Source organism: Triturus cristatus, chromosome 4_2, assembly GCF_964204655.1.
Source record: "Triturus cristatus chromosome 4_2, aTriCri1.1, whole genome shotgun sequence".
In the NCBI taxonomy this organism is placed as follows: Eukaryota; Metazoa; Chordata; class Amphibia; order Caudata; family Salamandridae; genus Triturus; species Triturus cristatus.
In genome coordinates this window covers 159,457,320-159,483,947 of record NC_140586.1, presented here as the reverse complement: position 1 = coordinate 159,483,947, position 26,628 = coordinate 159,457,320, and the positions used below count along the sequence as shown (strand labels likewise).

The window sequence follows — 26,628 nt, the reverse complement described above, 5'->3', positions numbered from 1 at the left end:
TGTAAGCTTGTATGTCGATGCATTTTTTTCCACCAGAAATGTCTTTTTTTTACAATGTTCTAGGGTTTTGCTAATGCCAGGATGCCCAGCTAATGCTGAGTCATGGTTCTATTGTATCACTCTGTGTCGGAGTTCTGTGGTGGGAACAAACAGTTTATGATCATCAAAAAAAGATTATCTTTGGTTGTAGGTTTTGGTGTCTTTACCCACTCTTGAGGATTTTGTTTTTTATGTTCTTTTTGTATGTTAGCCATGAATGTATTCACCTCGGCAATAGCGATCAATTTCTCTGTTGTGATAGTAGATTACTCTAATGGATGATGGAGGGCATTTGAGTGACCTAGTCTGAATAGGATATGTGACTGTAATTGTTCGTCCCCAGGGTGGTGGGTGATGACAAAATCAAAACTGCTGAAGAAGTGGAGCTATCGAATTTGGCGAGGAGGGAGAACTTTAACGGAGCTGTAGAATTGCAGTTTTTTATGATCAGAGAAGCTTGTGAATGTGTATTTGGCCCTTGTAAATAATGTCACCATTCTGTAAAGACTAATTTAATGGATAAAAGCTCTCTTTCTGCTATAGGGTAATTGTGTTCAGCGGGAAGGAGTTTTTGGGGAATTGAAGGCTATAGGATGCAAATGACCAGTTTTGGGGTTCTTTTGTGATGACACTCCCCTTATCGCTATCTGTGAGGTGTCAGCCTCTACACAAAAATGCTAGCCCTGATCTGGATGTTGGAGAATAGGTGCTGTGGTGAATTTTGTTTTCAAGGTTGCCAGAGCACGATCCGCAGCTTGGGACCAACCAAAGGATTGACCTTTTTTACATATGTGTGATAGGAGTCCCTATCTCTGAGTCGTGTTTAATAAATCATCACTAAAAGTTGGCAAAGCTGAATATCTGTTGAACTCCTTTGATGGTGGTTGGAGCTTGCCAAGTCGTGATTTCCTTCACTTTCTTATGGTCCATTGTGATTTTAGAAGGTGACAAGTGATAACCCAGGAATTCCACGGATGAGACCTGAAAAGAGGATTTTTCTAGTTTGAACAAGAGCAAGTGCCTCAGAGTAAATGCCCTATTTTTTAGAGTTAGAATAAATCCAGATATTGTCTATATAGATGATAGTGCACACATCCAAGAATTCTCATAGGACCTCGTTCATGAAAACTGGAATGCCGCCAGGGCATTGAACAACCCCAAAGGCATTAATGTATATTTTAATGCTCCAAATCTGAAAGAAACACGTTAGTTTTAGATTCCTTACCTTAGAATTACCCTCAGGCGTCAGACTGTATCCGGAAAGTTTTTTCGTCAGCCATACCTCTGCACATCGGAAGGTGGCGTCGGTCGGATCCGCGTCTATTGTTGGCATCGTGGTCGCCGGGATGACGTTGCAACAGCTACTTAGACGCCGCCTTCGCACGCTGATGTCCGTTTTCTTTTTCCGTGCCAGCCAGCGCAGATCCGGAGAGAGCGGGACCTCCAGTCACTTTTTGACTGAACTTTTTGAGCAACTTTTGTCGACGACTTTTTTGAGTCTACGACTCATGGTGCACGAGGGATGCCCGGATTCAAGGCATGCAGTTCCTGTACCAGACTGATGTTGGTTGCGGATCTGCACCACATGTGCCTCTTTTGCCTGGAGCACAACCACAACCTCAAATCGTGCTCCGACTGCTGGTCCATGGCTCCGAAGGTTTTGCAGGAGCGATCCCGAAAGCTTCTCAAGCGCTGGCAGTCGGCTCTGCGCCTTTGGAGCTCCTGGTCGCGAGGGAGGTCGAGGGACTGGTCGCGGAGCCATCACCACTCGTTCAAGTCATCGAAGTCTTCGCACTCTGGTTCAGGTAAGTCGAAGCACAAGAAGTAGTCGAAGAAGCATAGTCTCTCTTAGACTTCTCCGCCTCGGTCTGCTGGAGCGACGAGGGATGCGGGCGGTGCCCCTCCCGCAGCTCTGCGCACGGAGCCCGAAGAGCCGACTCCGGGCTTCCCTCCCTTCCCGGGACCCGGAGCGACTCCTGCCCAGCTTCGTAAAATTTACGAAGCCATGCACGCCATCTTTGGGCAGCCCGATCCCACTGGCTTGTCTTTGGGCCCCGCGGAATCTGTTGGGGGGCCTAGGCCTTCTCCGCTGTCAGCTTCAGCCCTGGGTGCCGCAGGCCCCCCGTGAATCCAGGGCTGGATCCGGATCGATGCCGGTTGACCTCATTACACCTCCACTGGTGCCGTTTCCTCTGGCACCGTACACGACACCGGTTGTGTCCCTGGCGGCGTTGACCCCGGCCTCCATCCCGATGTGGACCCAAAGCCGGACCGGCGTCGACCGACGCCAAGATGGGTTTTGTGTCCCTGTTCACTCCTGGGGTCCTTTTTCAGCAAGATTGGCAACCTGAGGATGAGTAGGAGGACTGGGAGGGGTCAGGTGACCCTTTAACTGATCAGCTAGGATCTGAACAGGACTGGAGAGAGGAACTGGGGGATGCCCGTGGTCTCGACACCTCCCCTGACCTTGGCATGTTGTCTCCTCCTGCCCTGGCTACAGAGGAGGGAGCGTCATACACAGTAGTGTTGTGTAGGGTGGCCAAGGCTCTTAAGCTCGAGCTTCCTACGGTGGCGGTCAGGACTAACCTCCTGACATAGGTGCTTCAGCCGGCTGTGAGCTGTTCAGAGCCCCTGCTGCCGTTCAATGAGGCCCTTAACGATGTCCTTTTGGGCACATGGTCCAGGCCCAACACGGGGGCTCCCGTGGATAGGATGATCGCCCGATTCCACCGCCCTGCACCGGGTGACCCCACTTTCCTCTCCCAACATCCCACCTTGGAGAGCTTGGTGGCTCAGGCCTCCACTTCAAAGAGCGCATTCCCTACCGTTCCACCGGAAAGGGAATCTAAGAAGCTGGACCATCTTAGGAAGATTATTTTCTCTTCCGCCAGCTTGGTACTGTGGTCGGTAAACACCGCATGTCTATTGGGCCGTTATTCCCACTCTGTGTGGGACTCGGTTGCGCAGGTGCTGCCTCAGTGTCCGGAGTAGGCTCGGACAGTGCTCTCCCAGGCTATTGCCGCTAGTAGGGATGCGGAGAAGTTTACCATCCGTTGTGGGCTGGATACCACCGACTCTCTAAGGCAGGACAATTTTCACGTCTGTAGCCCTTCGTCGCTATGCCTGGATAACATCGACTGGCTTTTCAAGGGATGTCCAGAACACCTTCATGGACATGCCCTTTGATGGCTGTCACCTTTTTGGCGACAAAGTGGACAACGCTCTTGAGCGTTTCAAGGACTCGCGGGCTACGGCCAAGTCCTTGGGCCTCTCCAGCCACCCAGCGCAGTCTGCTTTTCGTCCCTTTTGTGGCTATGGAAGGGGTGCTACACTACGTCCTGCCCAGAGCCATAGGCTGTAGCAATTTTCCCAACCTTCGTGTGGCCGGAGACGTGGGAACCACTGCCGTGGTTCAGGGGGCCAGCGGGTGGGCCAGTCCACTAACCCCCCTTCTCTGCAGCAGCCTCCAAAGCCTCCTAGTCTGAACTTTCAGGCCCATCAAACGCCAGTGGGCGGCACGATTCTCCATCACCTTCCCCACTGGTGCACCATCACGTTGCACAGGTGGGTTTTGCAAATAGTCCAAAGGGGCTCCTCTCTCCCCTTCGAGGCTACCCCTCCAGCCATGCTACCTCAATACCACTGCATGTCGGAGGATCACCTGGGCCTTCTCCAGCAGGAAGTTTTGGCTCTCTTGGCCAAGGGAGTCATTGAGCACGTTCCTGCCCCAGAAGTAGGTCTTGGTTGTTATTCCCACTACTTTCTGGTGCCCAAGAAGGACAAGGGCCTGCGTCCTATCTTGGATCTCAGGAACGTCAACCGCTTTCTCCGGAAGGAGAAGTTCAAGATGTTGACGCTCGCTCAAGTCTCGTCTGCCCTCGACCCTGGAGACTGGATGGTAGCGTTGGACTTGCAGGATGCTTAATTTCACATTCCTGTCCTGCAGTTCACGGTAGGCCACAAGCACTTTCAGTTTACCGTGCTCCCATTTGGCCTTACCAGCGCCCCTCGGGTGTTCACGAAAGTGATGGCGGGTGGTCGCAGCTCACCTGTGCAGATCGGGGGGTTCCAGTCTTCCCCTATCTCGACAACTGGCTGTTGAAGGCTGGCTGGCCCCAGGCAGTCGTCTTCCACCTCCAGACTACGGCCGACCTCCTGCATTCGCTGGGGTTTTCCATCAATGTGCCAAAGTCGCATCTGATTCCCTCTCAGAAGCTCCTCTTCATCGGAGCGGTTCTTGACACGACGCAGTTTCAGGTTTATCCTCCCGAACAGCGAGTCCGGGATATTCGGGCTATGGTTCCGATCTTCCAGCCTCTATCCCGGGTTTCGGTCAGGATGACCCTGAGGCTGCTGGGCCACATGGCCTCCTGCATCCTGTTGGTCGATCATGCCAGGTGGCATATGCGGGCTCTGCAGTGAGACCTGAAGTTCCAGTGGGCGCAGCATCAGGGGAATCTGTCCGATTGCATCCAGACCTCGGAGGGCACTGCTCGACAGTTGCAGTAGTGGCTCGTGAACCAGGATTGGGTCAGCTGCAGATCCCTCTCCCTTCCCCAACCAGAGCACACAGTGGTGACAGAAGCATCCCTTCTGGGATGGGGTGGCCACATGGGGGAGGTGGAGATCAGAAGCCTCTGGTCTCCGGCGGAGTCCGGGTTCCATAGCAACCTACTTGAGTTCCGGGCGATTCGTCTTGCACTCAAAGCATTCCTTCCCTCTGTCCGGGGCAGAGTAGTGCAGGTGTTCACAGACAACACCACTGCCATGTGGTACTGCAACAAACAGGGCGGGTTGGGGTCGCGGACCCTATGTCAAGAGGCCCTCCACATCTGGACATGGCTGGAACATCAAGGCATATCTCTGGTGGTTCAACACCTGGCAGGTTCCCTGAACACCAGGGCAGATGAACTCAGCCACAGGTGCATAATGGATCACGAATGGCGTCTTCACTCAGAGGTGGTGCAAGGTCTCTTTTAACAGTGGGGAAAGACTTGGTTAGATCTATTCGCCACCGAAGAGAATATGCAATGTCAGCAATTCTGCGCGTTGGAATTTCCAAGGCGGCACTCGCTAGGCTTAGCTTTTCGGCGCGAGTGGAGTTGTGGTCTGTTGTACGCCTTTCCGCCTATACCACTTCTGCCCAGAGTGCTGAAGATCAGGCACGACCGGGCCCAAGTCATCCTTATGGCTTTTTTTTTTGGGCACGAAGAGTCTGGTATCCCAAGCTGCTCAACTAGGCCATCGATCCTCCGACCTGTCTGCCTCTTCGGGAGGATCTTCTGTCGCAGCAACAGGGGACTGTCCTCCACCCGAACCTGTCCAGCCTCCACCTTTTGAAATTGAGCGGTGCCAGTTGATGTCTTTTGACCTGCCTCCCGAAGTTTGTGATGATCTTGGCAGCCAGGTGTCCCTCCACTAAGACGGTATATGCCTGCCGGTGGAACTAGTTTGTGGCATGGTGCACAGCAAAGGCTGTGGATCCCCTTTCTGACGTTTTTTCTTAGGTTCTCCTGTTTCTTCTTTCTTTCGCCTAGAAGGGCTCTGTTCTGGGCACTATCAAAGGCTATCTTTCGGTCATCTCAGCCTTCCTTTGGCTTCCAGATCAGCCTTCTCTTTTCAAGTCCCCGGTAGTTAATCGTTTCTTAAAAGGTATAAGTCATCTCTTCCCTCCTATTCCCTTCGTTATGCTTCAGTGGGACTTGAATCTAGTCTTAACCTATTTAATGTGCGCTCCCTTTGAGCCGCTTCACAACTGTTGGTTGAGGCTTCTGACGCTTAAACTGCATTCCTGGTAGCCATCACATCTGCCAGAAGAGTGAGTGAGCTCCAGGCCCTTTCCTCCAATCCTCCTTTCCTTTCTGTTCATCCTGACTAGGTGGTTCTCAGGACTTGTCCATCCTTCCTTCCCAAGGTTGTCACTGCCTTTCACATTGGGCAGACCCTCACTTTGCCCACCTTCTTTCTGCCTCCACATCCTTCGAAAGAGGAGGAGAGGCTCCACCGTCTGGACCCAAAATGTGCTCTATCTTTCTATCTGGATTGCACAAAACAGTTCCGGGTGGATGACCAACTCTTGGCTACGTGGACGCCAAGAAAGGTTGGGCTGTACAAAAGCGATGGGTCATTTTGTGTGTTAAAGCATGCTTTTCTCTGGCTAAAAAGGAGCCTCCAGTGGGGCTGTGCGCCCATTCCACCAGGGCGAGGTGAGCCACTACTGCTTTGGGACGAGGAGTTCCTCTGAATGACATCTGTCAGGCAGCTACGAAGGCCTTGTTGCACACATTTACGAAATACTACGGCCTTGACAGTCAAGTCTAGAGAAACTGCTTCTTTGGCTGTTCTGTTCTCAAAGATTTTCTGGTGTGATCTTGGTTCGCAGACTCTCCTCCGGGGTTGGTATTGCTGGGGTATCTATTCTAAGGTAAGGAATCTATAACTAACATGTTTGTTTCAGATGAACAAGTTACTTACCTTGGGTAATGATATATCTGTAAAACATTAGTTGTAGATTCCTCACCGCCCCACCCATCCTCCCCATTCTGCGAACTGCTTTCTAGGGTTAAGGCTATCCTCTCAGGGCCGTAGTTTTGTGCACCAGTGGTCAGTGTCTTCGCATGGCTCTGCATATCTAGCGCGCAAAGTCGTGTACAGAACTCAGGTCAGCGCGCGAGGTTGCCGTCTAAGTAGCTGTCGCAACGTCATCCCAGCGACCACGATGCAAACGACGAACGCAGAGCCTACTGACACCACCTTGTGACGAGCAGAGGTATAGAGGACGAAAAAACTTTCTGGATCCAGTGTGATGCCTGGGGGTAATATTAAGGTAAGGAATCTATAAATAACTAATGTTTCTTACAGATATATCGTTACCGAAGGTAAGTTACTTGTTCATTTGGTCCTAAAGGTGGTTCTCCATTCGTCCCCTTCTTTTTCTCAGATTAAGTGATAAGCCCTATGCAGGTTTAGTTTAGTGTAGTTGGTGGACTTCCTTACTAGGTCAAGAAGGACATGAATTAAAGGTAAAGGATGTTGATGTTTAATGTTGCTTTGTTTATGGCTCTACAGTCCACGGAAGCCCATAACTTACTATTTTTCTTGGGGACGAAGAACAGTGGGGAGGAACCTGGGGAGGGTGAATGGCGTATAAACCCTATCTCAAGTAGTTTGTCCAAATACTTTCTCAAATATTGGGTTTTGGGTTCCGTCAGGACACAGAACCTACTACAGGGAAGAGTGACATTGAGAAGGAGATCTATTCTACAGTCATATGCCATGTGTGAGAGTAACTGGGTAGCTCATACAGGGTCAAAGACATCCTAGAATTCACACTATTCCTTGGGCAACTCTAGGTCTTCTGTTTCATGGGTTAATGCGCAATATAAAGGTACCCTAAGATCCTGAGTTTCCTGAGAACAAGTTATTGTACAAAAAGGTGCATATGAAGTCCCTGTACGGTTTACCCAATCGATGTTTGGATGTTGATGTATCAGCCACAGGACTCCCAGAATTACACCAAACGTGAGGGTATCAATTAAATCAAAAATGAGTTTTTCGGTATGCCCATTGTAGCAAACCAGGGTCAGAGTTTCGGGTTGAAAGCAAATTAAGCCAGATGATAATTCAGAGCCATCTACTGATCGAACTGGTTCGGGTTGCAGCTTTGGAATTTTCGGATGAACTACTTTAGTAGCTAAGGATAAGTCAAAGAATTTCCCTGTAGCATCAGAGTCAATGAGCATGGGCAGAATGTCTTTGTTGCATTGATAGTATTATAGTCACTCGGATGGTCAGGTGATGAGGAACTCAGTCCTACGTTAGTCAGATATTGTGAGATCTGAGTTACTTCTCTCGATGAGACGATCGTTTTTCTCAAAGAGAATCCTAGTTTCCCTTTTCCTACTCAGATCTCTACACAAGCCACAGTTTTACTCTTCCTGAGTTTGCTTGGGCAATCCCTATCCTTGTGCTCGGCCTTGCCACAATATAGGCATAAGTTCAGCTACGGCGTAATTCCTTTTCTTCGCAGTCAATAAGGGCGAGTGGCAAACTCCGCTCAGCTGGCGGAGTCCACATAGTTTTGTCCACTTCATTTTCCGCTTGGAGTGCGAAGTTTGGCAAAAACTCTGCCACCCACCGTGGATAGGAGTTTCCTGGCCACCCCAGCGGTTAGCTTCAAATTGTCATATTAAAGTGCTGCGTGGTTTTGATTCTGAAACGGAGAAGTGTTTACATGTCCCATAATTCTGGAAAGTAGAATTGCACCACGTGTTGTTTAAACTGGACACTACAGGTCCTCCACATGTTTTAAGACTGTGACGTCACTCGAGACAGGGAGTTCAGTGCGCCGATTGGCCCCATTGTAGAGGAGATGCAAATGACCCAGTGAGGGCGGCCTTGCCTTTGTCGCTGACCTGGGCTGGAAAAAGGCGGCTGCAGAGCTTTAGCTGTTCTCCTGGGGGAATTAGCGGCACATACTTGCTGGCCAGGGTCTAGGAGAGGGTGTGAGCTGTATCTGGAGGATTCAGTTATAGTCACACCTACCCAGGAGTTGGAAGTCTCGGCCAGGCTGGGCCAGGACACACCAGCTGCAAAGCTCCCCTGTGGAGCTGCAAGTGTCCACACTTTGTGCCCCACGGGCAGCAGTGTTGACTTGGCACCATGTTGGACCCTTCCTCCAGCAAGTATGACTGGATGGTGGGCTCCCACCCACAGACTTGGTGCTGCAGCCCCATCCCCGTGCGCAGTGAGGACTATGAGGAGCAGGAGCAGGAGCAGTTGCAGTGCAAGGAGTGGTGGGCTCCGACCGTTGGACTCCGTGCTGCAGCCCCAGGCCCGTGGACAGTGAGGGCCATGAGGAGAAAGAGCGTTTGCAGCCCTAGGAGAGGGACCGCCCCACGATCTTCAGCTCTACTCTTCATCTGCTGCATCGTGCATACCTTCAATACCACCAACATGGCCTGGCAGTAGCAGAAGGTAGGTGGAGCTCTATGCGACTTACTACAGCACAAGTTCAGCCTTCCACTGACTACTGTACTACTTAAAATAAACCACTGGCTGTGCCCTGCCCTATCCACAGCACAAGAACTGTCTGCAGCTGAGCGCTGTACCACCATTGACTTTTCTCTTCAGAAAACTTACTGACTGTCCTACTCTTAATTTGATACTGTGCTGCCCTTGTCCGTCTACTGCACACCTGCCACTCACTACTGTGGTAATGTGCTTAATACACCATTTTCTGTCCCTGACTACCGAAGCAGCCCTGCTCCTTGACATCCGCTGCACTGCCCCTGTGTGTGCCTCTGGGGATAGATAGAACCAGCTAGTGTGCACATTTATCAGCAAGACAGACCGGAATTTTGCCGTGCACGGAACTCCGCAGATTTTTACAGAGTTATTAGGTGACTCCGCGGAATTCCGTGGACTACAACTACGCAAACTATGCCCACTCCTAGTTGTCAGGTTGCCTTTTGTGCCTCTTATTTGCATGGGCTCAGCTTCTTAAATTGTATAATCATGTTCTTTTCTATTTTAAGAATGACTATCCTTGCATCGTTACAGGATCTATATCCTTTCCGTTTAATCCATGGTCTAGTTTAACCACAAAGTGAATTAATAATGAGCAGTCATCAGGGAGGTCCACAATGTGCGAGTGGGACTCTTTTAGATTATCCCTTAAACCCTGATTAAATAAGAATATTCTCTTTTATTCTGTCCATTTCGTTTCTGCTACTAAACAGCTGAAAGTAGTCACAGAAGTTAATGGATCTTTAGAACCCTGTCGTAAATTCAACAGTTCGTTGTCGCTAAATTAAACAAAATGTCCTTGGCAAACAACCTAGTCATTGCTGCCTTAAAGGCGAATATGCTGCTACTCCTCCTAGCTATGAAATTACAAAGGCAACCTTAGCTGCATCATTGGTGAAAACTTACATAAGAAGTGCAATTGACACTGACTCATAAAAGCTACACATTTTGTACTGTTGCCATGAAAGCGTTCTTGGGATCCAAAGGCACTGGGCTAGGTGTAGTAACTGATGCGCGTAGATTCTGGTCTGCGGGCAAGAGGGCGCTCTTGTGGAGGGGTTCCCCAAATGTATGAGGAGTCAGTACAAGGCAATTTTCTTTAGGTATAACATCCCTCCATTATGGAAACTGAACTTTGTACCTTTGTAACTCCTTTTAAAGAGTTGTATTTTCTGCTTTTAATGAATCCATTTGTAATTGCTGATGTTGAAGCACCCATATCCGATTGTCAGGATTAGTTATATCCCCTGCCAAGGCCTGAGCTAGATCATCCGTGATGATCTGATCTTGGTCTGTCATGGCAGTGCCCGAAGGTAACACTAACTGTTGTGGCTTGGTCTTCTCTGTTATGTATGACTCACCTGAATCTAAGGCGGTTCCGATGGGGCGACACTAAGTCCCTGAATTCCCCATTGGGTCTGTCCTCGAGGACAGAGGGTGGCACTGTACTGGTGACAGGCCCGAGGGGAAAAGGGGTTGGAATTTAATAAGAAAAATGAATTGCCCTAAGGCTCCTTCGGGGTAGCTTCAGGAAGATCTCAAGAGACTAGTCACCAGTCTTGTGTGAACGCCCAAGGTTTGAGGAGTATCTGCGGATTGCAAAACAGTGGTTTAATACACACAATGTATTTGGTAGATAGCATTACAAATCTCATTTATATATTGCTTTTCATACCCCAAACTGACATCTACTGTGCTCTGCCTTTCCAGTCAAATGGTGCATGTCTTTTCATGCGTACGGTTTTGGAGTTAGGAAGATCAAACAAAGTCACTATTGCAGAGCATATCTTTAATTTCTTCCCAAGTTATTCCTTTTGTTTGCTTAACTAAGATGTCATCAAAGCCACAACTTGTAGCCTAGCCCAGTTATTCTTCTGAGCGCATACGTCAGTCCTGACAGAGCCCTGCCAGTGATTGAGTCTTCAGTGCGCTTTCTTGAACAAGAGTAGGTAATTCCTAAATTATTGTGCTACTGGGCTCAGAGCATGCAATAGTTGTGGTACAATACCTGCTGTTGAATTCTTCTGAAGTGTTGACTTTTCCTTTTCTTTAGGGAATCTAGAGTTGCTGCTTCTGAAAATGCGAACAATGCTGTGACACTGACCGGATCCGTAGGCTTGATCAAGTGAATTCAGGTAAGTGTAAAGCAAAGAGACCAAGCAGGGAACCGGTTTGTGCGTGGGCTTTAAATAGAGGCTGACCGTGTGCTTTTAGTGCACCTGTCAGGGCCATGGAAAGTAGCCTGTAAGCCAAGGGGCTGATTAGCAAATGCATCAGCCGGGGTCATGGAATGTTCAATCAGGGCTATTAATCTTGAAGGTGATACCTTGTGAGTTTAATTGACAAAAACAGCAGTTACTGCTGTTTGTTCTAGAATGTTTGCAATAAGCAGAGCACTTAGTTTTGACACTCAGCATTCATTAATGAGATTGATTGGTGCACCAGCCTAAATGCTGGAAGTTTCACAGTGGCTGTGTTTTTTGTGGGAATTACATTCCGTTGACTGTGGAGGTCAATAATTCCCCTTATACCACCCAAATCGAGCACACGGCAAACCAAATCAGGATATGGACACACTAAATGGAGGTAGGGTGAGAATGGAACAAATGTGGCTCAAACTCATAGGCTCCTGGAGGGTTGCGCAGTGGCTGGGACCATGATACTGTCTCTTCCTCAGTGGTGGTCATTGGCAGCTTGTAATAATCAGCTGCCCTTGGGATCACACTGATATAAAGAGGTATCATCAGGTTGGAGATGCCTTAGTTTGGTACAGGTGGTTTGATGTCAGGGTCTAGGAGTACCACATCATAGTCGCCTCATGGGTCGGAGCAATGTGCTGTATCTTCTTGTGAGTCAAAGTAATAAGCCTCATGTTCTGGGCTATCTCCTCTCTGCATTTCCTGGGTATGTTAGGGTGACCTGTGCTTGCATTTTGGATGCCTCCTTATCAATCATTTAATTTTTATAAAGCATGGCTAATCACCCAATAAGGTATCTAGTTGCTTGCAGGCTCCTAAGGCTTATTCAAACAGCCAGGTCTTAAGGGCCATTTGGAATTCCAAAAGTAAGGTGATCGTCTGGAGGTGCATGGGGAAGCTGTTCCAGGTCTTTGCTGTGTTGGGAGAAGGAGTGTCCTCCACTTTTGCTTCGATAGGTGTGGGTAGTATGGGCAAGTGAAATCGAGGCAGAGCGTAGTCTTCTCGATAGTTGGTGGAAGTTCAGGCAGTGGTTTATGTCGGTGGGTCCTTGGTTGTGTAGAGCCTTGTGTGCGTGAGTCAGGAGCTTGAATTAGCGTCTCTTCTGTATGGGGAGCCAGAGGAGTTTCCTGAGGTGGGGTGTGATGTGGGTTCATCCGGGAAGGCCGAGCATGGCTCTGGCTGCGGCATTCTGTATAGTCTGAAGTCTCTGTGGAAGGTGTGTGGTGTAGGAAAGGATCTTTCTAGCATAGATACCCCTACTTTTTGTCTGGTGTCAGTGTGTTTTGACTGTAGTTGACTGGTATCCTGCAAACCAGGACCCCAGTGGTAGTGCACTTTCTCCTAAATTTGCTTATAAGTACTTTGCACAGCCCACAATTGGCATACTGGGATACCACTGTAAGTCCTTAGTGTAAGGTACTAAGGTACCCAGGGCATTGGTACACCAGGGATCTCCCATGAGCGGTAATATGTATTGTGCAACCCATGGGAGTCCATGCAAACTGTGTTTGAGGCGCTATCATTGCAGTCTGCATGAAATGGTGCATGCAGCTTACACTTTAGATATAAGGTCTCTCTTACATCCATGTCACTGCACTTAAAACCTCTAAGTCATCCCTAAGATAGGTCCTTCAGTCCAAGGGCAGGGTGCATGGTTTTAAGTGTGAGGTACCCCTGCACGAGCAGAGGTAACCCCACAAACCTCGGACTCCATTCTCTGGGCTCTGCAAGTGAGGTGCAGCCATTCTAAGGTATGTAGTGGACACTGGGAAGTCGAGATGTCCAGCTACATAATGGCTATCCTGAACCTGGTCATGTTTGCTATCAAACATGTTGGAATCATGCAACTACACCAATTCCAGTGCATGTTGTATGATAGTATGTAGTGGTGGGTCCTTAGAGGACCCCCCAATATCTACCTGTGTAGCCTTACAGCTGCTGCCTGCCTCAGACACTGTTCTGCCCCCAGCTGATGAGCCTAACTTGGGCAGGGACGCTGAACAAAGGATTTCCTGTTAAGGAGAGGTATGACCACCTCTCCTTTAGAATTGGGTAAGGAGGGGGCGCATACGAGTGCCACCAGACTTTATTGAAGGGCACATTTGGTGCTCTCCTTGTATAAGCCAGTTGTGCCCAGTTCAGGAGCCCGTAGCTGCCGCTCTGGCATGCAACTACACAAAGAACAGGGGAGTGTCTACCCCTGTCCAGCTTTTCCCCAGGGTAGTGCCCAGAGCTCCTCCACTTGATTCTGCCATCTTGAATCTTGGTCCCTTGGAGCATCTAACTGGCAAGGCCAGCTAAGTAGTGTCCCTGACCTCCCCTTATAGGTGGGTCACTGCTAAAGATGTCCTTACCCCTTTTAGAAAGAAACAAACAACAGGAGTGTACCCGTTATCCCAGCAGAGACCGGGCGATAATGTTTAACAAAACAACAATGTCTCAACTGGAAATCATTCAAAGGCAAATTTCAAAACAATAATGAAATAACAAGGGAAAGGACGGGAGACCACCAAGAAAGTAGAAAAAAGGGTTTGTATTGCAGGTAGTTATAACAGCACTACGGTACAATAAAGGTACAAATGACCAAAAACACACAAGTGAGCACTGGGCGTGCTAGTGATAGTGAACGGCGCAGTGAGCACAATGGGTGAAGACAGCGTGAACGGCGATAAAATGATAATGACAATATGGTCAAGATATGAATATGTACAATCAAATTTGAACGAATTTATAAATGACCACAGAAAAAAGCCAAAGTTCTTTGCTGGGGGTTGTCGACGGCGTTTCAGCCTGATTGATTCCAGGCCATCATCAGGACAATGGTCATAAATAAACCTGTGCTGGGCGTAAATTTCGTACAAGAATTCCAAGGGTAGAGATTGACCAAGTTGTGAAACAACGTAAAATCAATGTGTCAATGAATGTTCAACATCAAGGAGGCATGAGGCCAGGGAAGCCGGAATTCGGGAGCCGTTTGACTCGTCCGTCCATAGGATTTGTTCCTGTCCTTCGAGCCATGCGATCCCCAGCGATTTAGTCCTCTGTTACTCCACCCGAGGCTTTTTTGATTTGATGCCCACGCCAGGCTCCCGAATTCCGGCTTCCCTGGCCTCATACCTCCTTGATGTTGAACATTCATTGACACATTGATTTTACGTTGTTTCACAACTTGGTCAATCTCTACCCTTGGAATTCTTGTACGAAATTTACGCCCAGCACACGTTTATTTATGACCATTGTCCTGATGATGGCCTGGAATCAATCAGGCTGAAACGCCGTCGACAACCCCCAGCAAAGAACTTTGGCTTTTTTCTGTGGTCATTTATAAATTCGTTCAAATTTGATTGTACATATTCATATCTTGACCATATTGTCATTATCATTTTATCGCCGTTCACGCTGTCTTCACCCATTGTGCTCACTGCGCCGTTCACTATCACTAGCACGCCCAGTGCTCACTTGTGTGTTTTTGGTCATTTGTACCTTTATTGTACCGTAGTGCTGTTATAACTACCTGCAATACACACCCTTTTTTCTACTTTCTTGGTGGTCTCCCGTCCTTTCCCTTGTTATTTCATTATTGTTTTGAAATTTGCCTTTGAATGATTTCCAGTTGAGACATTGTTGTCTTACCCCTTTTAGGGTAACTTAAGGGTTCCCCTGAGGGTAGGTCCTTAGATTTGTCCAGACTGCATCTTCTGAAGATCGTCTAAAGACTCTTCTTCTGTCGGACACTGGAACTCTGCTGCTGGATTGAGCTAGGACCAGTGACAAGACTGCATTCAGTGGGACTCCTGCTGCAACTTCGTCTAAGTGCTCTTCCAAGTTTCTGCAACGCCGTGGCTGTCTATCCTCTGAGTCAACAAGGACTCCGCATTAATCCAAGCAAGAAGGAATCTCCCTGGGAGTGAAGAAGTCACTTTCCGGCATCCGCAGGCACCTCCGAGTCGATGACCAGTTTGCTGATCCTGCTTTTACACAGACAACGCCCAGCTCTGCAACACAAGTGGTGGTTTGTTGGCTCTCCAGAGGCCTGACCAGTCTTCCCAGCAACTTGGAACACTACTCTCCCTCCCCAGACATCTGAAACCGCATCCCTGTGCGCAGAGTGTTTGCCGTTGCCAAGGCTTGTTGATTCTACTCACCAAAGATATTCGAGCTCCAAAAAGCCCCGCTCCCAGCACTGCACAGCTCCAAGAACGACATCATGCCTGGATTCTCTGCACCATGTGCCTCCAACGTCTGTGTGCTGCTGAGGCTTCCCTGTGAATCCCTGTGCCTGATGCCAGAGGGTCTTCAAGGGGGCTCCTAGGATTTTTGCTGGCTCTCCTGTGTGCTAAAGGCCGGCCCTGACTTAACTTTGCTGGGTTAAACCCACAGACCTTGCTGGTCTGCAACCAAGCATCTTTTCCTTGAACCCAACTGTTGCGGTTGTCAAGGCTTCTTGGTGTTCTTGCAAGCCTCTGACCTTCCAGCATTCCTCATCCATCGTGGGACAGCTCGTGGAAAGCTCCCATTCATCATTGCCGGGGTTCCACAGCTGCTTCATGAAAACAGTTGTGCTACAGCAAGTACCTCTAACAAGGTGAGGCATTGTGCTCCTGTGCCTCTTGGAGACCTCTGGGTCGTTTGGACTCTGTATCTCTTCCTTCAGGTAGTTTTCATTCAGAATCCACATTTGGGTTCCTCCGTCCTGGTCCACGAGTCGCTGCAGCAGCTGGACTTCCAAGATCCTCCATTGGTTCCTACAGGTGGTTCTGACACAAATTCACATCTATGCACCCGCACTCCCTGGTATAAGCATCCTGGCCCCCTGGGTATCCACGGGTGGGGTGACTCTTCAACCTCCCTTGATCCGATTGGTGTCTTCTGGGTCCTTTGGGAAGGGTCCTGAAACAAGAAAATACTAACTGCGAGTTACCCTGTGTTTTCCTAAGGAGGTTTGTCCAGGTGTAACCACTCTGCACCCGGGTACCTTGGGGTCCCTAGCTACTCAACATGGGTAGTTCTGTGCTTCCCCTGGGCTTCTCTATTCTTGGGTATTAGTCTTGTTGTGGTACTTATCTTTTATACCACTTTCTTAGTATATGGTTTGCCCCCCCCTCATGTTGCCCCATGTGTTTTTTTATGCTTCTTACATGTTTTTGAAATATTTCTAATGTGTATTGATATTTCTGGGTAGGAGATATTCCAAGCTCGTTTTTAGTGCTGTGTTGTTAAATATTCCTGTATTTTTATAAACACTTTTCTTTCTTGTCTGAAAGCTTATTGACTGACTGTGTGGTAAATTTACCTGCTCTACACCCTCCTGAATAAGCCTTAGCTGCTCTTTACAGCTACCCCTTGGGCGCTTTGGTTATCGGAGACCTAAAACTATCACTAAGGGTTGCCTGGACTCAGCTAAAAGTGTCTCACCATAGGTGGACACTATATACTGAGCCAACCTCCTACATGCGGTGATTCCTACATAGAGGGCATTACATTAGCTCAGTCAGATGGTGATGAAGGCTTTTGTCACATGCAGAGGGGTAGCCGCTTGAAGATCCTACGTTGCATGCACCGAGTGAGGAAGCAGGCGGAGGAGACATCATTGATCTGTGATTTCATGGTGAGTGTAGGAAGGTAGGAACCTTCTAGCATGGTTACCCCCACTTCTTGCCTGGTATCAGTGTGTTTTATGTTAGCCTGCTAGTATCCTGCTAATCAGGACCTTAGCAACTGTTATCTCCCCTAAAACGGCTCTGGTGAGTCATTTGGTACATCCCTAGTTGGCTACTTGTGTACACTTATAATTCCCTAGTATATGGTACTGAGGCACCCAGGGCACAAGTACACCTGGGGCCTCTCATGGGCTGCAGCATGTATTGTGCCACCCATGGGAGTCAACTTAAACTGAGACCACAAGCCTGCGACTGCAGCCTGTAGGAGGTGGTGTTTGCACCCCTCACGACAGATTTTTAAGTTTCCTTATATCTGAAATCACTGCACTTAAATCTATGTCACTCTTCTGGTAGACCTTTCAGCCCTGCAGGCAGGGTGCTTGGTTATAAGTGTGAGGGTGCCCCTGCATGAGCAGGACACCCCTACAAACCCAGGAGTCGATTCTCCAGGCTTTGTAACTGCGGTCAGCTTTTTTAAGACATGTAGTGGACATCAGCCATTACGAGATCTCTAACTATATAATGGCTACACCAATAACAGTCATGTTTGGTATAAAACAAGTCGGAATCATACCTCTACACCGATTTCATTGTTGGAAGTATGATCCCATGTACTGGGGGCTCCTTAGGGGACGACCCTGTACTGCCGGTAACAGCCTTTCAGAGTCGGCCAGCAAACTTGTACTGCTGCCAACCACTGACTCGATTCTGCCCTTCTTCTGCTGAGCTGAGCTCGAGCAGGGGAAGGTCTAACAATAGGTTTTCTGTGACAAGGAGGAGGGACCCCCTCCCAGACAGGACTTGGTGTATTGGGCTTGGGTGGGTGGGTGGGTGGGCGCTTGCCAGCACCGCCAGACTGCTTTGAAGGGAGCAGATCGTGCCCTCCTTGTATACTCCAGTTTGAGCCTGTTCAGTAACCCTTGGTTCTGTCGGGCGTGCAAACTATTTCTTATACAAACAATTATTTAAATGTTATTCTCTACAATCTTCAAACATTCATATCTGAGCTGTTTGACATATGGAACACATAGCAAAAGGTAAAAGCAACGCAAATTGATGAGTATTATGTTGTTTTATATAAATTGATTCATTTATATATACTCACACTTATGTAAACAAGGCTGTCAACACGAGGTGAAGCTTAAGGTGATGTGTGATCTAGTGACATTTGTGCCCTGTGATAGAATTTGGTGTGTATTATATACAAGGTGATTAAAATATGTACAAGGGAAATTGAAGGCCAGAATATTATGAAGAACACAATGACTTTGTTGCGTTATACAAATTAATCAATCTTTTGCATGCAGAGCCTTGGTCAATCTGGACTGTGTAAGATCGTCCATGTTTCAACCCAATCTATGCTCTATTAAGTAGTCAAGGCAAGTCTTCATCAGGACAAATATGGGGGGTTTAGGGGATGACAGCCCACAAAGAACCAGAGTTAATCTTGGTTAGTCAGTCATCTTTAACGCCTAGTGGTTCAATCATGATTGATCTAGGCCCCGGCGTGTGGAATCAAATCAAAATATCGCCTGCGTGATGAATCTGAAGTAATTTCTCGGAAAAGGGATGGAGGGTTCAAAGCTACAAAGCAAAGGCAGGTATGAGTCCTGCATCAACGCTGCAGCATGAGTTTGTGTTTCCACTCATCACGCATCCTCTGTGGGGTTTCTGGGTACTTACCTTTGGTATTTCCTTGTGTCCTCATCTCCTCTGAGTCTTCTGGTCCAAGTTCTGTTATCCTTTGCAGTTCGCACTCCATGTTATTAGTATATGGTTTGGTCTCCTACCGGAGAACACTGTATTCTGTGCTACTTACCTGATTGTTTTCCAAGTATTCTTGTCTGCACTATTGATATCTCCTGGTAGCAGTTATACCAATGTGTTAGCGATTGTGTTGAATAACAAATAGACTATTTTTATATAAACTTTGTATGATTCCTTTTCATTTAACTTAAACTATTGATTTAAGTTGGTAAAACAAGCTGTTTTACACTCCTTCAAGATAAGCCTGAAGGCTGCTCTCCACAGCTACCATTTTGAGAGCTTTCTATGGTTATCGAAGACCACTAAAATCACCATAAGGGTTGCCTTGATTAGGACAAGGTGCATCACTCCTTAGAGTGTTTACGATATACTAAGCATGTCTCCTACAGTGAGCTTGTTGTCAATGATGATTCTTAGGCTTCCGGCGAGGTTGGTGGGAGTGGTTGCAGGTGCTACGTCTGCTGTTGCCAAAGAGCATTACTTTTGTCTTGTCTGTGTTCAGCTTCAGGCAGTTTGTCATGCATCTGTGGATAATGGTTCTGGTCGTGGTAGTGGGGTCGTTGGTAAGTGGGAGAATGAGTTTGGTGTCATCTGCGTAGGACAGTATGTTGAGACCGTGGAATCTGACGATTTTGGCCAGCTGGGTGATATCTGCTTCGAAGAGCATGGGGCTGAGGGATGAGCTCTGGAGGATACCACAGGTAATCTCCTTGGGTTCAGAGGTGAAAGGTGGGAGGATGATCCTCTGGGTTCTTCCGGTGAAGGAGGTGATCCATCTAAGCGTATCCCTTTGGATGCCGATGTGGTGAAGTCTTCTTTCCATCAGTATGTGATGGGATACAGTGTTGAAGGCTGCCGAGAAGTCAAGTAGGATCAAAGCTGCTGTTTCTCCTCGGTCAAGGAAGGTTCAGATGTCATCGGTGACTGTGATCTGGGCGGTTTCGGTGCTGTGAATGCTGCAGAAGCCGGATTGAGAGGCGTTGAGTAGCTGGATCTGCTCCAGGTGTGTCATGAGTTGATTGTTGATGTTTTCCAGTACCTTTGCTGGGAATGGGAGCAGGGAGATTGGCTGGTAGTTGAGTTTGCTGGGGTCAGTGGAGGGTTTTTTGAGTAGTGGTCTTACTTTGGCATGTATCCAAGCATCGGAAAATGTTGAGGTGGTGTTGAGTAGGGTGGTGAGTTCCTGGCTGATCCTTTGGTTTCCAAGGTTGAAGATGTGGTGCGGGCATGGGTGTGTCGGAGTTCATGAGTGGATTGATTTTATGGTGGTCGTATCCTGGGTGGAGAGGATTTTCCAGGTGGTCCGTGTGTGGTTCGTGTCAGTTACAATGGTGGCAAATCTGTCGAGTAAGTCTGTAGGTTGGGGTTCGAAGTTTCTTTATATGGTTGAGATCTTGTCATGGAGGAAGTGGGCGAGGTTGTGGCACAGCTCCTGTGAGGGTGTGATGCTGTTTTCACTGGCTTCCAGGTTTGAGAATTCCTTAACAATGTTTAAAAATTCCTCGGTATTGTTGGTGCTGGTTTAGTTCTGCGGACCAATGGCTGTCTTCTTTGTTGCCCTCAGCAGGCAGTGGTAGAGGTTGAGGGAGGTCTTGAAGGCTGCCCATTCGGAGGTATCCTTGATGGTGCGCCATCTCCTCTCCAACTTTTTGCTGTCTCGTTTCACTGTTAGTTCTTGGGTGTATCAGCTGCCCTTTTAAGAAGATTTTCTCTGGATGTTGCTCTTTTTTTTGTTTAAATCTGTTTTTATTTATTTTCAAGTTTACATATTCATGAAAGGCAACTTGTTTTGTTTTTTCCAAAGCCAACATTTGAGACATACTACTGTTACATGAATTTAAAGCAGTTCAAGTATCCATACGGTGGCTGTAGTTAAAAAACGAGTGTGTCTTTAAGGCTCTATTCAGTTCACAAACGATAGAGGTTACAGTTCAATAGTAGCATGGTTCCACTAGTCCACTAAATAAAGACCTTTCAGATCAATCAGTTTGGGCTTCGGAACAGATGTCGAGTTTTATAAACAATCATAACCAACAACCACAACTTTGACCAGCGCAAACATAAAGACCCCCATCTCCCATCACCCCTCCATTTCCCCATCGACTCATCACCTTTCTTCCACCTGACAGTTGTCCCCATTCCTTGGTGTTAGTTGCGTCCACCCGCAGTATCTATTAGTACATGTACGCACATGGAACATTACGGTTGTCCACAGTCGGGCCCCACTGCGCCTGCCACGAGTTCGCCTCCCCCTCCCTCAGGCTGTCCCCTGGGGTCTTCCGCCTCACTCTGCTGTAGTGCCTGAAACTGTGCCTCCCACTGGGCTGCTATTTGTTCCCTCCACAATCCCAGCGTTTCTTCCCTCCGGATAGCAAATTCCCTCCGCCCACGCGGTGAGCGAGTGTCTCCACGCTCGCATGTGCGGCGGTTCCTGTGCCTTCCACTGCTTGGTTAGCAGCCGCTTGGCGATTATTAGTCCTAGGTCAAGGAATCGGGACGTCATTTTCGTGGCCGGGGTTCTACGAAAGTGGTGCAGTAAGTAAACTGTCCATTCTAAGGGTATGTTGAAGTACTGGGTATTTTAAGCCCAGCGGTGCAGGGGAACACACCCTCTGACTTCGGGGTTCTTCCTGTTTCAGACCTACAGAAACACAGAGTCTTCTGGGTGAAGTCAAAGATCAGTTTATTGGCTGCAGACCAATTACAGGCGTCCTAGAAGTGCAACAGCGTGTATGTTCTCAGGAGACTGCTGAAAATCACAGAAACGGGCTTCTTCTTAAATACAGAATATCCTGCCTCAGGCATACATTCCTTAGTTTACGATATGGCTATTACATGTATACATTTCAAACGAAAAGGCAGAGTCATGATGACCATCCCACATTCCAGTTAAGCAAATTATTACACAGCAAGGCTCAGATCCCACATCAGATATCGATAGGCCCCAATAAACATGAGCATCTCCTGTTTGGGAAACAAGCCATAAAGCAGGAACAGTCAGGTGCGAAAGAGATTAGCTGGAGGCTCGTGTAGGATGAAAAGACTTTATGGTGTGTAGAGCCCTGATGCTAATCACAGGTGGCCAGAGGACGGGGAACTCGTGAGACCAGTTTGACCTGGGGCAGCGGAGCCAAGCTGCCCAGGTCACAGAAAAGTCAAAGAAAGGCACATGTGCTCTAAAAAGCCCGTATTCGCTTCATGCTATATAGCCTATGTGAGGGCAACCATAAGATGGCCACCGATACAAAATGGAACCCACGTAGTGATGTATAATAACGTATACACAGTGCATTCATAGCTAAAACGTTACAAAAAGCACTTGTACATACCGCATTAACCATTCGCGGCTCACTATTACCGGGCTAGACAGGGGTAGGGCCCTGCCTCCTACGCGGTCCCAAATTCTAAAGTACGACAGACCCGCCTTTTGCCCTTACATAGGCAATAACTATACTCATTTCAATCCGAGTCTAGGTCAATATTCATGAAGTCATGGAGATGTTGCTGTAGCATCATCCTATTACTTAGCTCGTCCCTCGATACAGGTTTCCTTACACATAATGTAGCACAGAGGCCACGTATCGCAGGAGCACACTGGATGCACAGACAGAACAGGAAAAGGATGGCTAAGATCATTCCAATGACCATCAGAAATTTCCAACCCCAGGCAGATATCAGTTCCCAGAACCACCCCACCAGTGACCAATCTCCTTTATCCACGTGTATGGACTCAGATATTTTATGCAGTTTGGAGATGGCTTGATAAACTGTTGGAGCGTTGTCTGGTATGAAAATGCAACAACTGGATTGGATAACCTTACATACCCCACCGCGGTCTGCAAGTATGACGTCTAGAACCATGCGGTTCTGCAAAGTCATGAGGCGATCCGCTTGGAGCTCAGCTGTCAAATTACCAAGGGCACCAGCCGTAACATTAACAGTGGATTCAACCACACGAGTCAGCTGTCTCAGGTTCCTACTATTAACCATAGGTCCCCAAAACGGCAGGAAACCCAAAAAGAAGTCTCCCGCTTCCTGACCGGCAGTATCCTCCTTACTAATCACGCCTCTCACAACTCTGGTCTTGTGATAGTCAGAGGCGGCAGTAAATGTTGGCGGTAGCAGATTTGCAATATAACATGTGCCCGAGAAGTCAGGGGGCAACCATGTATATGCTCGGTCATTGCAGATAAAATATGTACCCTTGGCAGCCAAAAACGCAGGGGAAAACTGTGACGGAAAAGTGTACGTTTCAGTACAGTCACTTCTCCCCAGTTGAGCTCTAGGATTCTGACCATTACCTTGCAAACAGAACCGACCTATGTGGGGTACGACCCAGATTGGGGATGAGATTTTCCGCTGTCTTTCACCTAGACTAATACTATACCCCGTCGCGTTCCACCCTACATAAGCTCTCAACTCTTCTTTGGGAATGGATGAGTATGCATCGATATCTCTGCTCATATCGGCAACTCCTTTCATTAGAGCTTTGTTATTGGTGCTAGGTCTGATGGAACGCGGTTGTCGCGGGGAGTACGCATCTAGTGCATAGAGAAACATGGTCTGGAATGCCCATGACGATCCATTGTAACTATACGGCAGCACTAGATAGGGAATACCCTTGTTAATGGTATGTGGCATTAAACCACACACCCAACAATTGGTCGTATTCATGACTAGTTGGTGCTGGTGCAGGAGCTGAATAAACGAGTTGTTTACAAATTCTGATCATCTGGCTTGTTCATGTTCAGGCAGAGGGTGAAAAGAGTGTGAGGAGACAGTAGAAGGAGGTATAGGCTGTACAGTGGGTGCAATGGGCTCTTGAGAGGAGAAGAATACAAATCCTACAGTAAACGCTATCATACTACATAATACAAACAGGCATAAAAACACAAAACGTTTGCTTTTCATTATTTTACATATTCTTGCTTTAAAGTTCATTTCCTCAGCGGGTCTCTCCATTTAAAAAAACTCCATCCTCTAATCGTGCCGCTCGCGGCGGGTGAGTATCTTCTGCTAAGGAGTACGCCTGTCAGTCCAGGGAACGCCCTAGACCAACCAGAACCGTTGACCTAACGTCTTCGGCCTGTACCCCAAAGTCTTGGCACCGCGACCCTGCGGCTGAACCCGGATGGTGGTTCGAAAAACAAAAATCAAGAAAGTCCTTCAGATGGGAGAGCTCTGCTTATCAAAAAAAAATAGAAAGGTAAAAGGAAAAGAATATTTATTTGTCCATAGGCCTTGGTCTTAGATTGTAATGGAGACGGCCAGGTACTGTTTGATCTTGGAACAAAAGTTCAGGCTCTGTGGTGTCCAATCGAATTGACGGTGGCACAGCTTCTTGCAAAATATCGTCACTCTCCTGTGCTGAAGTTGTGCCTTTTATGCGTGCATCACTGAACGGCACAAAACGAGGTACAGTGTCTGTTTCAGAGTCAGCGATACCCTCCTGGACCCACTGGTCATACGGCAGAGGCAAAGGGATCCTCTTCACGTGGGTGCCGTGGATCCAGCTCCTTTTCCCCTTTACTCGAACAGCTGATCTTGTAGACAGAAGTACGAGGTGAGGGCCGATCCAACGAGGCTCATCGTTGCTTTTGCGCTGAAAATTTTTCACCAAAACCCACGTGCCAGGGTCGATAGGGTGTCCTGGAGCATCAGAGGCCGGGGGAAGAGTATCGTGCACCTGTTGGTGTAAAACACGCAGTTTAGCTGTCAATTCGTGCAAGTAATCAAACAGTACTGGATGCTCGATTTCACTGAATTTCGTCGGTCTTGGCACACCCCATATATTGGCCGGGCGGCCAAAAACTACCTCATAAGGACTAAGTCCCACTCGTGAGTGTACGGTCATTCTGGTGGACAGGAGTGCTAGAGGCAGAGCGTCAGGCCATTTAAGACCTGAGCTCGCTTGGATTTTGGCCAGTTTGAGTTTTAGAGCGCCATTATAGCGCTCTACTAATCCAGCTGATTGGGGGTGATTTGCAGCGTGAAACTTTTGCCTAATACCTAGTCCCTCACACACATTCTTCATCACTTGGCCCACAAACTCACTCCCATTATCACTCCACACCATTCTTAGCATTCCAAACCTAGGGAAAAATTCCTTCACAAGGGCTTTGGCTGTGGACAGAGCAGTGTTATCTTTTAGAGATTAGGCCTATATCCATTTTGAGAAAGCGCAAACAACCACTAATACGTATTTCAGGTTGTTGCACCTTTCCATGTGGATAAAATCCAACTGCAAAACTTCAAATGGATATGATGGAGGCGCAAAATGACCAGCTGGAGTTGGGGTTCCCCTACCAGGGTTGTACTTCAAGCATACCATACAATTCTTGACCACATTCTCTGCACACTTAGGAATTCCAGCATTTTGCCATACTGGAGCCAACAACTTACAAATTCCTTTCGTGCTGATATGTGCCAATCCATGTGCCATAGTAACCACTGGAAGCACATATGCATCAGGTAACAACCATCGCCTATGTTCTGACAAATCAATCCAACAACCATTCTCATCCAACTTACCCATACTTTCTCTCCACTTGCTCAACTCTTTCTCTGTGGCTTCAGCTTGAAGGGACTTTACACTCTCTATTGTGTTTTCACACATTCCAACATCACCAACCCATCTGGCAGGGCCTGCAACATACATTCGAGTCTTAACATCTTTTGCTGTTTCTTTCGCGACTTCGTCAGCAAACGCATTACCACGACCAACATCATCAGTGATTTTCCTGTGCGCACTGCATTTCATAATCGCAACTTGCAACGGTAGGGTCAGCGACTCAAGGAGATCATTCACCAACTTGCCATTCTGAATCTTAGCTCCATGCGAAGTCAGGAACCCACGTTCCTTCCACAATCGCCCACAACTATGAGCCACGCCAAAGGCGTACTGGCTATCCGTATATATGTTCACTTTCATTCCTTCAGACAACACGCATGCTCTCGTAAGGGCAATCAATTCTGCTGCTTGAGCCGAATCTTGTGGCACACGTGCAGTTTCCACAATCGTGTGCAAAGTCGTGATAGCATATGCAGCAGTCGTATCACCATTCGGAAGCTTAAAACACGAACCATCCACCCATAAAGTACCATCACACTCAGTCAGGGGAGTATCTTTGAGATCTACTCTCCCTTTCGTCTCTTCTTCTGTTCTGAACAGACAATCATGTTGCTCAATCTCATCTAGGTCTGCTGGAATCGGCAATAATGTAGCTGGATTCAACGTGTTGCATCTCTTTATGTGTATGTGATTTGCTAACAGTGTTAGCTCATATCCTGATAATCGCGCACTAGTTAAGTGCTGTGTCTTGGTCCTGTTTACCAGTGTGTCCACAGCATGTGGAACCATAACAATCAATGTATTATCCATTACTAGTCCAGCAGATTGTCGAATAGACATAGCTGCGGCGGCTGTGGCTCTGACAACTTGGCAATGCCCTGGCTACAGGGTCCAAGGTTGATGAAAAATATGCGCATGGACGCGGTCTGTCGCCAAAAGGCTGTGTTAACACTGATAATGCGCAACCATCTTTTTCGTGAACATACAATGTAAAAGGCTTGCTGTAGTCAGGGTTACCCAACACAGGAGCTGAACACAATGCATTGCGCAATTCCCCAAAACTTTTCTGACACTCTTCAGACCATGGAATAGGATTCGGTGTGTCTTTGCATGTTAATGCTAACAAAGGTTTTGCCAACAAGGAAAAATTAGGAATCCAATGCCTACAGTATGAAGTAATGCCCAAGAAAGCACGCACTTCTCTCTGTGTTCTTGGCACACTCAACTGTGCAATGGCTTGAATTCGTTCTGGGGTCAGTTTCCTTCCCTCCTTCGATAAGAGATGACCTAAGTAGGTCACTTTTTGTCGACAATATTGCAGCTTTGAGAGAGACACTTTGTGATGGAAGGCAGACAAATGACGCAA

General features: G+C 47.8%; 1 long non-coding RNA gene across 3 annotated transcripts in view; it reads left to right on the top strand.

Annotated features, from left to right (window-relative positions):
- LOC146833245 (uncharacterized) overlaps nt 1-26,628 on the top strand; it is a 543,599-nt gene that overhangs the window by 257,471 nt on the left and 259,500 nt on the right. For all 3 annotated transcript variants that reach the window (XR_014960211.1, XR_014960210.1, XR_014960212.1), the window contains one exon: nt 11,120-11,201. This is a non-coding gene — a long non-coding RNA (uncharacterized LOC146833245). The remainder of the gene's footprint in view (nt 1-11,119; nt 11,202-26,628) is intronic.